We start from the raw sequence: 17,481 nt of genomic DNA, 5'->3' as shown, positions 1-17,481 counted from the left end.
GGGGAGGGCAGATTGGGAAAGAAGGTAATCAGAAGCAAGTACTTCTGAGGAGGGTCAGGGTCAAAAGAAAGAATAGAAAAAATGGAAGTGTGGGACAGGATTAAGGGAAATAGAGTTAGTTTTTCACAGCATGTCTACTATGGAAGTGTTTTGCATAACTGCACGTATATAACCTATATTGAGTTGCTTGCCTTATCAATGATGGTGGGTGGGGAGGGAGGAAGGGAGAAAATTTGGAACCCAAAGTTTTAAAAACACATGTTTAAAAAAAAGTTTTCACATGCAACTGGGAAATAAGAAATACAGGAATTGGGGTACAGAAGTTCATCCTGCCCTGCAGGAAAATTGAAGGGGAAGGGGATAAGAGAAGGTGGGGAGAGATAGAAGGGAAGGCAGACTAGGGGAAGGGGTATTCAGAATGCATGCCATCTTGGGGTGAGGGGAGGGGCGAGATGGGGTGAAAATTTGGAACTCAAAATCTTGTGGAAGTAAATGTTGAAAACAAAAAAAAATAAAAATTACCATAATAAAAAAAAAGAATTATAGGTCAATAGGATACAAGCTAAGCATCCCTGCTTTTCAGTTGAGGGATTCCATGACTCAGCTGGTCTCCAAGTGGTTAACCTGATAGATTCCTCCACCCCACCCCAATCTGGGTGCTTGGAGTTAAGGTAGGACAAGACAAATGCCCACATATATTTCTTTTCCAGAGATCATCTCTTCCCTAATTAAAAATCCCTGAATTATATAAACAAACAAATAATCAACACTTCCACCTTTGAGTCCCTGCACCTGACATACATGTTTCTGAGTTTGCCTTTTCCACTTTTGTCTGCCAAAGCTCTCCTTCAAAATAAAGCTCAATATACTTCCATGATACTTTCCAAATTAGAAGGCTTAAATTTAATCCATCAATATTGAGTGTTTTTTTTTGTTTAACACAGTACTATTCTGAGCATGGGGGAAGGGGGAGAGAAAAATAATATTAATGTAACTCTTTCCTTTGAGAAACTTAAAAACGTAAATAGGGAAACAACTAGTCCACAACTTGAACAAAATTTATAAGTACTATAGGAATTCTTTTTTTTCTTTTTTTGTAAATTTTATTTATTTTATTCTTAACTTAAGAAATAAAACAAGCATTTCCGTAACATAGTAGAATAAAAAAAAAATGATTGTACATGAAACTGAAAATCTATTATGTACAACTTGCTATTCTTTTTAAATACATAGTAAAGTTATCATATAACTTTCTTTTTTCCCTTTTTTTCTTCCCCCTACCCCCTGCCCATTAGATGTCCATAATGGCTACCATTAGCTACAAATATGTAAAACCATTTTATACCTATTTCTATTTATCAATTCTTTTTCTTTAATGTGAAGACAATACACTATGATTAGGTGGGATTTAAACCAGGAACGCAGGGCTGGTTCAACACTGTAAAACTATCAGCATAATTGACCCTATCAATAACAAAATCAACAGGAATCATATGATTATCTCAACAGATGCAGAAAAAGCTTTTGACAAACTACAACACCCATTCCTATTAAAAACACTAGAGAACATAGGAATAAATGCAGTCTTCCTTAAAATAATAAGTAGCATCAACCTAAAACCTTCAGCAAGCATCATATGTAATGGGGACAAACTTGAAGCATTTCCAATAAGATCAGAGATGAAACAAGGATGTCCATTATCAGCACTGTTGTTCAATATCATACTGGAAATGTTAGCTTTAGCAATAAGAGAAAAAAAAAAGAAATTGAAGGTATTAGAATAGGAAAAAAAAAATAGAGTTATCACTGTTTGCAGAGGACATGATGATATACTTAGAGAATCCTAGAGAATCAGTAAAAAACTACTTGAAATAATAAACAACTTTACAAAGTTGCAGGCTATAAAATAAACCCACATAAGTCATCAGCATTTCTACATATTACCAACAAAGCCCAACAGCAAGAGATAGAAAGAGAAATTTCCATTTAAACTTACTGTAGACATTATAAAATATTTAGGAGTCTACCTCCAGAAACAAACCCAGGAACTCTATGAACACAATTACAAAACACTTTTCACACAACTAAAGTCAGATCTAAATAATTGGAAAAACATCAATTGCTCATGGGTAGGTCAAGCTAATATAATAAAAATGACAATTCTACTTAAGCAACTAAGATTAGAAGGAAGGCAGAAAATTGGGAAAGAATTTTTACAACCAGTATCTCTGATACGGGCCTCATTTCTAAAATACATAGAGAACTAAGTCAACTGTATAAGAATACAAGTCATTCCCCAATTGATAAATTGTCAAAGGATAGGCAGTTTTCAAATGAAGGCTATCTATAGTCATATGAAAAAAATGCTCTAAATCACTATTGATTAGAGGAATGCAAATCAAAAACAACTCTGAGGTACCGTATAGCACCTATCAGACTGGCCAATACGACAAAACAGGAAAATGATAAATGTTGGAGAAGATGTGGGAAAATTGGAACACTAATGCATTGTTGGTGGAGTTGTGAAATGATCCAACCATTTTGAAGAGCAATTTGGAACTATGCCCAAAGGGCTATAAAAATGTGCATACCCTTTGACCCAGCAATAGCACTTCTAGAGCTGTATCCCAAAGAGATCATACAAATGGGAAAAGGACCCACATGTGCAAAAATATTTATAGCTGCTCTTCTTGTGGTGTCAAAGTGTTGGAAATTGAGAGGATGCCCATAAACTGGGGAATGACTGAACAAGTTGTGGTATATGAATGTAATGGAATACTATCGAGCTATAAGAAATGATGCGCAGGCGGACTTTAGAAAAGCCTGGAAAGACTTTCATGGATTGATGCTGAGTGAAGTGAGCAGAACCAGGAGAACATTGTACAAAGTAACAGCCATGGTGTGAGATGACTAACGTTGATAGACTTAGCCCTTCTCAGCAATGCAAGGATCTAAGACATCTCCAAAGGTCTCATAATGGAAAATGCTATCCACATCCAAAGAAAGAACTATGGAGTTTAAATGTAGATTGAAGCATACCATTTGCTACGTTTTTACTTCTGTTTTGTTTTGTTTTCTCTTTCTTGTGGTTTCTCCTATTGTTTCTAATTCCTCCTTACAACATCACTAATGTGAAAATATGTTTAATAGGAATGTATGTGTATAGCCTATATCAGATTGCATATTGTCTCTAGGGAGAAAGGCAGGGACAGAGGGAGAGAAAAATTTAAAACTCAAAAGCTTATGGAAGTGATTGTTGATAAATCAAAATAAATTAATAAAAAATAAAGTAAAAAAAATATATAATCTGTAGACAGAAAGACTGTAGTCACCTGCAATCTGACAGCAAGTCTAATAGCTACAGTCATTTCAAATATATGTGTGTGTGTGTGTGTAGATATATACATATATATATAAACACATATACACATATATACATATACATATATCTATACACATCTATACAGATTCATTATTTGGGATATAAAAATAATTGTAATGTGCTAATAAAATATCTATTGGTGATATCTATTGGTGACAAAAAAATAGTTGCAGAAAAAGCTTTTGAGAAAATACAAAACTCATTCCTATTAAAAACACTAGAGAGCACAGGAATTAATGGAGCTTTCCTTAAAATGATAAGTAGAATCTATCTAAAACCATCATCAAGCATTATCTGTAATGGAGATAAACTAGAAACCTTCCCAATAAGATAAGGGGTGAAACAAGCATGACCATTGTTACCACTATTATTCAATATTGTACTAGAAATCTTAGCTTTAGCAATAAGAGAAAAAGAAATTGAAGGCATTAGAATAGGCAACAAGGAGGCAAAACTATCACTCTTTGCAGATGATATGATGATATACTTAGAGAATCCCAGAGAATCAACTAAAAAACTACTTCAAATAATTAACAACTTTATCAAAGTTGCAAGATATAAAATAAACCAACATCAGCATTCCTATATATTACCAACAAAGCCCAACAGCAAGAGATAGAAAGAGAAATTACATTTAAAATAACTGTAGACATTATAAAATATTTAGGAGTCTACCTACCAAGACAAACCCAAGAACTATATAAGCACAATTAAAAAACATTTTTCACACAAATAAAGTTAGATCTAAACAATTGGAAAAAATATGAATTGCTAATGAGTAGGCCAAGCTAAGATAAAGAAAATGACAATTCCATGTAAATTAATTTACTTATTCAGTGCCATACCAATTGAACTACCAAAATTTATTTTATAGAGCTAGAAAAAATAATAACAAAATTAATCTGGAAGAATGGAAGGTCAAGAATTTCAAAGCAATTAATGAAAAAAATTACAAAGAATGGTGGCCTAGCTGTACCAGATCTAAAACTATATTATAAAGCAGCAATTATCAAAACTATTTCGTACTAAGGTACACAAGACACAGTAGTAAATGACTATAATAATCTGTTTGACAAACCCAAAGACTCCAGTTTCTGAGATAAGAACTAACTATTTGACAAAAACTGCTGGGAAAAATGGAAAGTAGTATAGCAGAAACTAAGCATTGACCAACATCTCACATCCTGTACCAAGATAAGATCAAAATGGGTACATGATTTAGACATACAGGGTGATACCATAAGCAAATTAGGAGAGCAAGAAATAGTTTACCTGTCAGATCTATGGAGAAAGGAAGAATTTATGACCAAACAAGAGATAGAGAACATTGTAAAATGCAATGGATAATTTTGATTACATGAAATTAAAAAGGTTTTGCACAAACAAAACCAATGCAACCAAGATTAGAGAGAAAGCAGAAAGATGGGAAACAATTTTTACAGCAAGTATCCATTTCTCAAATACATAGAGAACTAAATTAAATTTATAAGAATGCAAGTCATTCCCCAAGTGATAAAAATGGTCAAAGGATATGAATAGGCAGTTTTCAAATGAAAACATCAAAGCTCTCAGGGGCAGCTAGGTGGTGCAGTGGATAGAGCACTGGCCCTGAAGTCAGGAGGACCTGAGTTCAGATTTGGGCTCAGACCAAACACTTGACACTTACTAGTTGTGTGACCCTAGGCAAGTCACTTAACCCCAATTGCCAAAAAAAAAAAACAAAAACAAAAACAAACAAACAAAATAAAAACAAAAAAAAGCAAAGTTCTTTATAGTCAAATAAAAATGCTCTAAATTAATACTGATTAGAGAAATTCAAGTTAAAACAACTGTGAGGTATTACCTCACACCTATGGCTAATATGACAGAAAAGGAAAATGAAAAATGTTGGAGAAGATGGGGGGAAAATAGAACACCAATGCATTGTTGATGGAGATGTAAACTCATCCAACTATTCTGGAGAGCAATTTGGAATTATGCCCAAAGGGCTATAAAACTGCATATATCTTTGATCCAGCAAAACCAGTACTAGGTATGTATCCCAAAGAGATCATAAAAAAGGGAAGAGGACTTACATGTACAAAAATATGTATAGCAGCTCTTTTTGTGGTGGCAAAGAATTGGAAATTGAGAGAATGCTCATCAGTTGGGGAATGGCTGAACAAGTTGTGGCATATGAATGTAATGGAATACTATTGAGCTATAAGAAATTATAAGCAAGCAGATTTCAGAAAAACCTGGACAGACTTACATGAATTGATGGGGAGTAAAGTGAGCAGAACCTGGAGAACATTGTGCACAGTAACAGCAACATTGTGCAATGATCAGCTGTGAGAGACTTAGCTCTTCTCAGCAATACAATGATTCAAGACAATTTCAAAAGATTGCTATCCACATCCAGAGAAAGAACTATGAAGTCTGACTGCAAATCAAAACACACTATTTTCACCTTTTTTTCTGACTTTTCCCTTTTGTTCTGTTTTTTTCACAGCCTGACTAATGTGGTGTATATTGCACATGTATAACCTATATCAGATTGTTTGCCATCTTGGGGAAGGGGAGAGAAAAAGTTGGAATTCAAAATCTCATAAAAATGAATTTAAAAAAAGCTATCTTACATTTAATTGGAAAAAATAAAATATTATTTACAAAAAGAAAAAAAAACCTGTTACCAACTATTACCAGCAGAGTCAATGGATTGCAGAGTTACTAAGCATCTCTTAATTGCCAAATCAAATGTCATTTTCTCAGTCCTCAAACTTGACCTCTCTACAGCCTTTGACACTGTTGATGACCCTCTTCTCCTGGATATTCTGTCCTTTCCAGGTTTTTATAACACTGTTCTAGCTTTCCTGTTACTTTTTCTTTCTGATTCTTCTTATTTTCTCTTGCTGCATCTTTATCCAGGTTACGCTCACTAATCATAGGTGACCCCTAAGGCTCTGTCCTGAGCCCTATTCTCTTCCCCCTCTCTGTCATCTCATTTGCAAATCTCATCATCTCCCATGGGTTCAATTATTATCTCTTCAGATGATTTTCAAATCTATATATCCAGCCCTAATCTTTCCCCTGAGTTCATCTCATATCACTACCTACCTTTTGCATTCTTATTTATTTATTTCTTTGTTTATTTATTTGTTTAGATTAGGCAATTGGGTTAAGTGACTTGTTCAGGGTCACACAGATACTTAGTGTTATGTGTCTGAGGCCGTATTTGAACTCAGGTCCTCCTGAATCCAAGGCTGGTGCTCTATTCACTGTGTCACCTAGCTGCCCCTACCTTTTGCATTCTTAAACTGGGTGCTCCATAGAAATCTCAAACAAGATGTGTCTAAAATGGAACTCATTATATTTTCCCCCAAACCTTCTCTTCCCTTACAATTTTTCTATTACTGTTAAAGATAGTGCCATTCACGCACTCACCCAGGCTCATACCCTCAATATCCTTCTCTTCTCTTTACTCTCACCCACCCCACGTAGCCAGTCTAATGCAAAGTCTTGTTGTTTCTCCCTTCATGGCCTCTCTCATATATGTCTCCATCTCTCCACTCACATTCCATTATAGGCTTTCATCACTTTATCCCTATACTGTTGCAATTGCCTTCTGGTTAGTGACCCTACCTCAAACCTCTCCTCACTCCAATTCATTCTCAACTCAGATGCCAAAATGATGTTCCTAAAGCACAGGTCTGACCATGTCATCCCTCTGTTCAGTAAACTACAGTGGCTCACTATTACCTCAAGAATCAATTATAAAATCCTGTTTTGTATTTAAAACCACTAACAACCTGACCTCTTTCAACCTTTCCAATCTTCTTAACATTTTGCTCCTTTCCATGTTTTCTATGATCTATTGATAATGGCCTTTTGGCTCTTATTCATATATGACGGTCCATGTCTCAACTTAGTGCCTGTTTCCTGCTTGCCTGCCCTGGGCCTGGAATGCTATTCCTCCTCATCTCTGACCCCTGGCTTCCCTGGTTTTCTGTCAAGTTCCAGTTCATATCTCTTTTTTTTTTTTTTTTTTTTTTTTTGTTTGGGCAGTGGGGTTAAGTGACTTTCCCAGGGTCACACAGCTAGTAAGTGTTATGTGTCTGAGGTCGGATTTGAACTCAGGTCCTCCTGAATCCAGGGCTGGTGCTCTATCCACTGTGCCACCTAGTTGCCCTCCCAGTTCATATTTCACTCCCTCCCCACCTTACTTCTGAATTGCTATTGTCTTCCGTTAACACTGTATAAATTTTTTATGTCCAATTTTTTGCAAGTGGTCTCCCCTATTAGAATGTGAGTTCATTGAAGGCAAGAATGATGCTTTTGCGTTTCTTTGTATTCTGAGCACTAAGTGCAATTCCTGACCTATAGTCAGTACTTAATGAATGCTTGTTGACTGACTGAATTTTTCTGGCCTTAAATTAACATATATATATATATATATATATGTGTGTGTGTGTGTGTGTGTGTGTGTATGTGTGTGTGTATATATATATACACATATATATACATATATGTATACATATATATTCATATATATCATATCATATCGTATCTATCTATCTGTCTAATACTTTTCAATAGTATTATTTAATGTTATTGAATCTTATTCAATATGGTCCAAAGATTTTGCTCAATAAATCTTTGCATTTTTTAAAACATAATCCTTATTCCTTCTCATAAACCCAATGGGTGATGTCAAAGTCTCCAGCATATAAAACAAGGAAATATAAAAAGATTTTTACATGAGAAATAATTGCCAAGTGAAGAGAATGCATTTTGAAAATACAATAAAAAGTATACTTCTTGTAGCATATTTGTGTTCCATTGACCTTTAATTCACTTCCTTATTGGGCTTTTTTCAAATAAAGTTGTCTAAAAAGGAAGTAGAAACAGTCACTCTGAAAAACTGCATGCAAAGTAACCATGGAATATATCCTATCTCTTTTTCTACAAATCACTCAGTTTCTCAACTAGTGCAGTCCATCTACATTATCTACAATTGCTCTAAATATTGTTTTAATGATTGTGGAAAGAATTTAACCTATAATTAATTTTGACATTGATGAAATATAATGGTCACTTAATTATATTTCATTTTTTCATGGTTTTCCTAAAATAAACACAATACACATAATGTGCATATATGCATGTGTATATTATAGTGTATGGTAAATACATGTATTTTGCACGCACATATTGCACATATATGTGCATGCATGAAAACATATACAAATGTACAATAAAACATATTACATTGTATGCATGTGTAAGTTATGTATACATGAATATGGAAAGAGGGGAGAAGGAGAAGGAGGGAGAAGGAAAAGGAGGAGGAGAAGGAGGAAGAAGAGGAAGAGGAAGAAAGATAAAGATTATATTATAAACAATGTGTGGACATATATGCGTGTCTACATATAGATATACATGCACCTACATACTGACACAGGCAAAGGGCTTCCCAGAACGGCATACCCACATCAAAGAAGCTACTGTGCTCTGTGAGCAAAGCACAATTACAGTAGCTCAAAAGAAACATGAGATGTGCAAATTTAGAGACATCTCCACTCTAAATGTTCATGCGGACTATCTGTGCATGACCTGTAGTAGAACCTTCTGTGCTCTTGTATTGTCAGACACATTGTATCTTGGCTCCAATTTAGTGATGTCATTTTGATCCTCTCCAAGAACGAAAGACAAAGAGTAAACAGTAAACCAACCTACATACACATTCATATCATATGTGTATTCTAGAAGTTAATGAAATAGCAAACAACTGACCTTAAAGATGCATGTATACACATATATGTATATACATGTATACACACATATATATAGCTAAAATTCATGAGCTATCCTTACTTTTTCATATAGATGTAATATGTGTGTATATATACACATGTGTGTATGTGTATATATACATATATGTATATATATTTGAGCATGCATATGTTCACACACATACATATATATACACATTATACATTATACACATCCATATAATTATATGTCATTGGGTTTTAGTTAATCCAATATACACATAGAATTTCACGATGCTTAAAAAAACTCTCAGTCTCTTTTAATGCTTTGGTCATAAGAATAACTCATTAGAATTGCTGTTTAGAATCATAACTTTCTGAGAATATTTGGATGCCATGAAGTTACTTATTTTTTCCTATCTAGTTAAATTAAAAACTCAAAAATTGGAAGGCAATGGAGCAGTTGATAAGTATGGCATTATGTATCAGTAAAAATAGGCCATCTTTGTGATACCGTTTTTTGTGTAGAGCATGTGTTCTTAGATATACCGTTTCTTACAATGTTTGGGACAGAGTCTCTTTCTCTGGGAGAAAGTCATTTCCCAAAAATCTGTGCATGAGTCCAAAGGATGAAGATATCACTTGACACAGACTCTGAGTGAGGACTTTTTTCAGTTTAACATCAGAAAGCAATATGGTTTTATTAAGGGAAATGACATTAGAGAAGATATATTATGATATATATTGACCTTATGCCCTCTAGACCACCAGGCCTTTCCATCTGTCTTGCAGCTGTTTTCTGTGTCTCATCTCCCACATTAGAAGGTGAGTTTTGTAAGTGTAAAGACTGTTTTGCTTTTCTATTTGCATCTGAGCACTTAGCACAATGCTTTGCAAATTCATGTTTTTAAGATGTAATTTCACTTAATACAGTGCTATTAATAAAAGTTTATTCCTCCCTCTCTCTATTCTTCCTTCCATCCTCCTTCCCTCTCTTCCTTACTTCCATTTTTCTCCCTTCCTTCCTTCTTTCCTTCCTCCCTCCATGCTTTTCAGGGGAGTATTAGCTTTCTAATTAATCCTGTTAACCCCCCAACATAGTAGGAGACAGACATAGTCAAATCACTCATAGCATCCCATGTTGAAGATTAGAATATGAAGTCACTCTAGTTAATCACTCTCCATTCAAACTTAGCGCAATAGTCTACATAGAACTGACTTCTTGTCATGACATCTCCACACTTCCACCATCCCTGGTGCCTACACTAGCTTCCTTTCTCTATCTCTGCCATGCTCTGGCATGTCCTGAAGAGTCAGGAACAGATAAAGGAGAAAAGTAAACATAACAGATCTGGGCACTTCCTTCCACGAGTAGAGGTTCCAGGTGTGAATTGACCAATAACAGAACAGGGTCAGGTGTGGCAGCATCTTCAGGGTGAGAAGGCTGCTAAGAGAGAAGTGGAAAAGTCTGGAGACTCAGAAATATAATTGGAAGAGAGAATAAACAGGACCTTCCCTAATCACTAGGAATAGAAAGAACCCCCCCCCCAAAAAAAAACAACAAAAACAATGACACAAAAAACCCTTCTAACCTCAGGCAGTTCACATTCTAATGGGGAGACAACATGAAGATAACTAGGTACAGTCAAGATATACAACACAGATGAAGGTAATCTGATGAGGGGAAAAATCAATTAATGGAACTGATGAAGGCTTCCTGCAGAAGGTTTAAACTGAACTGATCTTTAAGAAATTCAGGAATATTAAGAGGCAGAGGTGAGGAAGCATTCCAAGCATAGGAGACAGCCAGTAGAAAGAAACAGTTGGGAGATAAGACTGCCATGCTCAAGCATCTGCAAGTAGGTGAGTGGAACTAGATGATAGTGCTTGTCAGACAGCAGGATATAAGGATGCTGGAAAGGTAGGAAGAGGCCAAGGTATGCAAAGCTTTAAATGCCAAACAGAAGACTTCCCATGAAAATTCTAAAAGATAATTTCAGATAATTGAGTCAAGAAAGAACCCTAGAGCCATTATACATAAAGCACACATTCATTCATTCATTCCAACAATGGGTGTGGTCTGGGTATGCCCTAGGGATAGAAGTGCCAAGAGATTATATGAGAGATTTGAGTCAGGAATATGAGTCTGCACTAAATAAGAGTTGGGGTGGGGTATGTATGAATATAACAAAAAAAACAGAGATAGGAGTGTTTGAAGAAAAATCAATTGGTATTTCATGCTGATTTTTAAAAAGTAGGTAATATCCAGAAATATGGATTTAGTTTGATCACAAGAAATGTAGGAAGAAGAGAAGAATGACTCTATTAGAGATTTAGGAATGATGTTATTATGTTTAAAGTAAACAAACTGAAGGTACTATGACCTCAAAATCCCAATCCAATGCATAACAAAAAGACACTGAGGCACTCTGAGCATTTTCAACTTTTTAGAGAAACTAGTGGTCCCTAAGAAATTGGATCCAAGACTTGCCTCTACTGTCATGGACCCTTGCTGTCTTACAGTTAGGCATATTTATGGAGAATAAAAGAGGGGGGCTGGAGAACACTACTTGGGGGGCTGGAGAACACTACTTGGGGCAGCTAGGTGGCGCAGTGGGTAGCACACCAGCCCTGGAGTCAGGAGGACCTGAGTTCAAATCTGGCCTCAGATCAAACAGTTGACACTTACTAGCTGTGTGACCCTGGGCAAGTCACTTAACCCCAATTGCCTAAAAAAAAAAAAGAGAGAGAGAGAGAATAAGAGAGTACTAAGAATAAAATGGGGCAGTACAGTTCTGTTATTGGTCAATTCAAAAAGGGCAAAGGTTACATGATTGGTCAAGGAGAGGAAGTGGAATTCCGTGTTTGGCCAGAGGAAGGAGCCAAAAGAAGGAAGTATCATATTTGGTCAAGGGCAATGTGCCTCAGCCACCTGCTTGTTTAATCAGTGACCAGGCAACAAGATTCTGGGACTTTTCACTGTTTGTTATAACCATCTGGTACATAGAAAACAGGAAACTGAGGATTTTTTGGATCACAGCAACCAACAAGAACATTAATTGGGAGGGGGGGTAGTTCAAAATGTCTCTGTTGCCAATGTAACAAACTATAAATCTACATATTATAAACCTGTCATAAATAATTTACAAGCAATATAATCATCTGTACATAATGGTTTAATTAATTCTTACTTACATAATTCCTATTCTGACAACATTAACCAACTTAAATCAGCTCACTTATGAAATCACTGATACTTAGTAAAATACAATAAACTGAATAGATACTGATCAAATTGAATAGGGGTATGAAAATTATTCCTACAACACCTAGTAGGGATTTTTTAAAGGTAATACAAGAAGAATAAATGGAGAAAAAAACAAACTTACTTATAACTTAGAATATTAATGCAATAAACTGATGAGGGAAATAAGGATGAATTCCATTTTTGTTTGTTGTTGTTGAGTCATTTTTCAGTCATGTCTGATTCTTCATGATCCCATTTGGGGTTTTCTTGGCAAAAATATTAGAGTGGTTTGCCATTTCCTTCTGCAGCTTATTTTACCAAAGAGGAACTGAGACAAACAGTATTAAGTGACTTGTCCAGGGTCATACGACTAGTAAATGTTTAAAGCAGGATTTGAACTCATGAAGAGGAGTCTTCCCGACTCAAGGTCTGACACTCTATCCTCTGTCCCACCTATTGGAGGAGAAAATAGAACCTGAGGATAGAGCCAAGATGGAGAAGTAGCAAGAAGCAGTACAGTAAGCTTCTCCCTCACCCACACTCCTTGAAACAATTTTAGAAAATGTACCAGACTAAATTCTGATGGGGAAATCCAAGAAGTCATAGTCATTTTTCCCAGGCCAGGTCAGTACAGGAAGACAAACTGATTTTGATGATTTGGGAATAACTGGTTTCTGCAGTGGAAATAAGCACAACCTTCACAAAAGTATCCACTCCTTCCTAAAGGCTGTGATAGAGAATAGGGAAGATGGTGTAATCTAACATGCATTCTAAATTTGGGGAGAGAAAATTCAAAGAGTTTAGAGGAAGGACATCTAGGATAACATGGACTAAAATTCTACAGGAGAAAGTCAGCAGAGCAAGAGTAGCAAATTCTCAAGAATTGTATCATGAAGTTACAAAGGTGAATAACTCATATGGATTATTGCCAAGGGCCTTTTGGGTGGTCTCCCTACCTTGAGTCTATCACCATTCTAATAGAGCCTCCGTGGAACTGCTAAATGGATCTTCCTAATGCACAGATTTGACCTTTTCATTCTCCTCTCATCCCCACCCCCCCACCTACTCAATAATAGTCAATGGTTCCCTATTACATTTAGGACCAAATATATAATCATCTCTTTGGCTTTCAAATCCCTTCATAATCTGGCCTCTTCCTACATTTTTAGTCTTTTTACACTTTATTCATTCTCACATACTCTGTAAATCAATGGCACTGGCTTTCTTGCTATTTTTCACATAAGACAGGCGATCTTCCAACTCTGAATTTTCACTAAATGTCTATCATCTCTAAGATTCTCTCCTTCATTATATCTGTTTCCTAGTTTCCCTAGCTTCCTCCAACTCCCAGCTAAAATTCCAGCTTCTACAGGAAGCCTCGTGTGTATGTGTATGAATGTATATACACACATGTATATGTGTGTGTATGTGTTTAAATGTGTGCATATATACATGTGTATGCATGTATACAAATACATGCATACAATACATGCACATGCATTTTATATAGAGATATAGATAGTTTGTACACCATTGCTTGCATGCTATCTTCTTCATTAGACTGTAACTTCCTTGAGATCAGATACTATTTTTGGTCTTATTTCTCAGCACTTACTATGGTTCCTGGCACATATATGGTGCATACTTAATAAATGCTTCTTAATTAACAGATTGACTGCCTAAGATGTGGAGGAGAATCTGAAGAAACTAAAGTAGACACACAGGGAAATCACCAATAAAATTAGAATTTTATAAGATATGTACAGAAAATAGGAGCAAGGGCAGGTGACAGGCTATAAATATAAGATCATGACACAATCCTCTAAGAACAGTGTCAGGAGCTCAGAGTCAGCTGTGGTTAGAGAGGAAAACTAAGGATAACATAAAGAAAGGTTTGTTTGTTTTTTCTCAAGTTATATTGGGGAAAAGAAAGTGACCGAAGAAGGGATAGGCCTGCTGCTCAGAGTGAATGAAATGGAAAAATGACAATAGAGAGAAGGCAGAGTTCTTCAATTGTTATATATCTTCTATTTTTTTCTCCCGTCAAATAATTTTTGCACTAAAAGTGACAAAATAAAATGGATAATAGGACATCAAAAGGGCATTGATATCTGAGATAAGAAAGGAAATAGTAAGATAAGAACTAGATGCCTTGGATGAATTCACATTCCTGGGTCTGGATATCTTCAGGCACTAAACAAACTGGTGTTTTGGATTCTTGAGCCCCTATCAGTGTTACTTAAAAAAGTGTAGAGCTGTATGAACTGATCCAAAGTGAAATAAGCAGAAACAGGAAATCAATATGCACAATGATTATAAAAATGTAAATGGATAGAACAACAACAAAACAACTGAAACTGAATGCTTCAGAATTTTAATAACTAAGCTGGCCCCAAACAAGAGATATGAGAAGCAAAACATGTTCTACCCTCCCTCATAACTCTTCTTTGCAGAGGTCAAGGATCATAGGCAGGGAACATTGAATATAACAGCAGACTTCTTTTTTTTTAAGTTGGTTAATCTTGTGGAACACTTTTTTTTTCCTCTTCCTCTTTTTTTGTTCTTTATCATAAGGGATGGCTCTCTGGCAAGGAATGAAGGAGGGATATAGTGGGAAAATGTAAGTTACATAAAATCAAACACTATTGGTAAAATTCATTTAATAAAAGATCACGGAAGACCAAAAAAGATCAAAGAGTATCACAATTTGTTAAAAAAAAAAAAAGAGAAATCAAATATATTGAGTCCGATTTTACTTCCTAACAAAATTTTTGAACAGATGGATTAGATAGACATTGAGTTTCTTTCTATCTCTGAAATTCTGTTATTTTGTAACAAGAAAAACAAAGAGTTGGTAATTTAGAAAAGAATAGCAACTTAAAAAGAAAAAAACTCCTAAAGAGAGAGAAAAGCAAGGAAGGAGAAAAGAAAGGAAAGTTGCTAAGGTTGTAGAAAAAATACAAAAAGGCTTATCAATGGAGATGTAATAAGAAAAGTATCAGAAAACAGTTCTTTCAGTACTGAAGTATATGGGTTGTCCTGGTCAGGTGACTTGAATTCCTCAAAGATCTAATCTCATCTTCATACTTATCTTGGATATCAATTCCCTGTTAGCCAATAAGAATGAGGGAATGATGGAAAGACCGGCAGTCACAATCAGAGAGGAGTTACAGATCTCAGAGGTGGAGTAATTCCAAGTAATGAAAAAACTCTAAAGTTGTTGGTAACTGAAATGAAATGGAGAAACTGCATTGTCAGTGTACCAGAAGAATCATCAGGAAGGTCATTGAAATCTCAGAAAGGTGAAGCCCTCAGAGGGTAGAAATGGGAGCAAAAGGATAGACATTTAAGAGGGGAATTTTCAGCTTAAAGGAGGAAGAAGAGAAAATAAACATTTAAATAATACCTACTATGAGCCATACGTTGTGCTAAGCATTTTTTATAAATATCTCATTTCAATTATTATCCTCATTTTACAGTTAAGGAAACTGAGGCAAAGAGAGGTGAAGTGACTTGTCCAGGGTCATATAGCTAATAAGTGTCTGAGGCCAAATTTATATTCAGGTCTTCCTGATCCAGGCCTTATCACAGCTGTGCCACTAGCTGTCTCCACTAGCTTGACATAAAGAAGAAAACTTGCTAACAGAGACATGCAAAAGTGGACTACTTTAGGTGATAATGGCTTTCCCATTATTTATCCTTCATCAGAAGCTCCATAGTCACTGGTGGAGGGGAGGTGTAACAGAGGGGATTTTATTCAAGTATAGTGAACTAGATGACTTCTGACCCGTTCAGTACAAAGATGCCATGTCCTGTATAATACTGAGAAGATGGAGAAAGAAAATGAGATTCAAGTATTAGAATAATTGAAAAATGACATAGTGTGCTAGAGTCAGTAGACAATGCTGATGGAAAGAGAGAAACCTAAGTATATGGCATATACTTCAAATTAGAAGAGATAGACACATGATAGTAGCAGGATAATGATCTAGATTATAGAAGAAGCAGTAGGAAAAGAGTGGACATATTTGCCTTATCAATCAATTAACAAGCATTTATTAATCGCATTCACAGTACCGGGCACTAGAGATACTAGACAAGGGGTGGGAAATCTGCAGCCTCGAGGCCACATGTGGCCCTCTAGATCTTCAAGTGTGGCCTTTTGACTGAGTCCAAACTTCACACAGCAAATCCCCTTAATAAAAGGATTTGTTCTACAAGACTTGGACTCCATCAAAGGGCCACACCTAAGGACTTTGAGGGACCTCGGGTGGCCTCAAGGCCGCACCCCACCCCTGTACTAGACCAATGGAAGAAAAAAACCCCTACCCCTAAGGAGCTTACACTCTAATGAGGAAGACAAATATGCAGTAGACGTGTAAAGCTAATAAATAAAAAAGAGTGATGGGATATGGAAAGGCTCGAGACAGAAGATGTCCTTGAGCTTCACATTAAAACAAAAAGAGGTACTTTAAGAATTCAAATCTAGCTTCAGACACTTACCGTGTGATCCTATGGAAGTCACTTCACCCTGTTTGCCTCCATTTCCTCATCTGTAAAGTGAACTGGAGAAAGAAATGACAAACCCCTCTAGTATCTTTGCCAAGAAAATCCCAAATAGGATCATAAAGAATTAGACACAACTGAACAATAACGAAAAGAGAGAGTCAAGAATGGAAGGCATTCCAGGCATATGTGACAGCCAGTAGTATAAAGGCACCAAGATGGGACATGGAGTGTTGTGTGTGAAGAAGAGAGGACAATTTGACTGGGTCACTGAGCTTGAGGGGTAATAGGATCTAAGAAGTTTTGTTTTTCTTTAGCATGAGGGAAATGTTCCTATTTGAAGGCAATAAGGAAGGAATGAGTAGATAAGAGAGATGATCATCGGAATGCTTTCTGCTAGAGAAGATGAGAGAGTATGAGATCATGTCAGGGATGTGCTGGACCCAATTGTTTAAGTTTTCAGTGTGAACTGTTACACTTCAGAAATCATCAATAGCTACAAAATAGGGCTTGGTTTATTATTTTGTTGATTGTCTAGGTTTTACATGTCAAAATGCAAATAAAACATAAAAATATGTGTGCATACATTTTTTTTT

Source organism: Vombatus ursinus, unplaced genomic scaffold (genome assembly GCF_900497805.2).
Source record: "Vombatus ursinus unplaced genomic scaffold, bare-nosed wombat genome assembly UNPS02014812.1, whole genome shotgun sequence".
Classification (NCBI taxonomy): Eukaryota; Metazoa; Chordata; class Mammalia; order Diprotodontia; family Vombatidae; genus Vombatus; species Vombatus ursinus.
The sequence above is the reverse complement of the archived record's forward strand: the minus strand, read 5'-3'. Positions refer to the sequence as shown.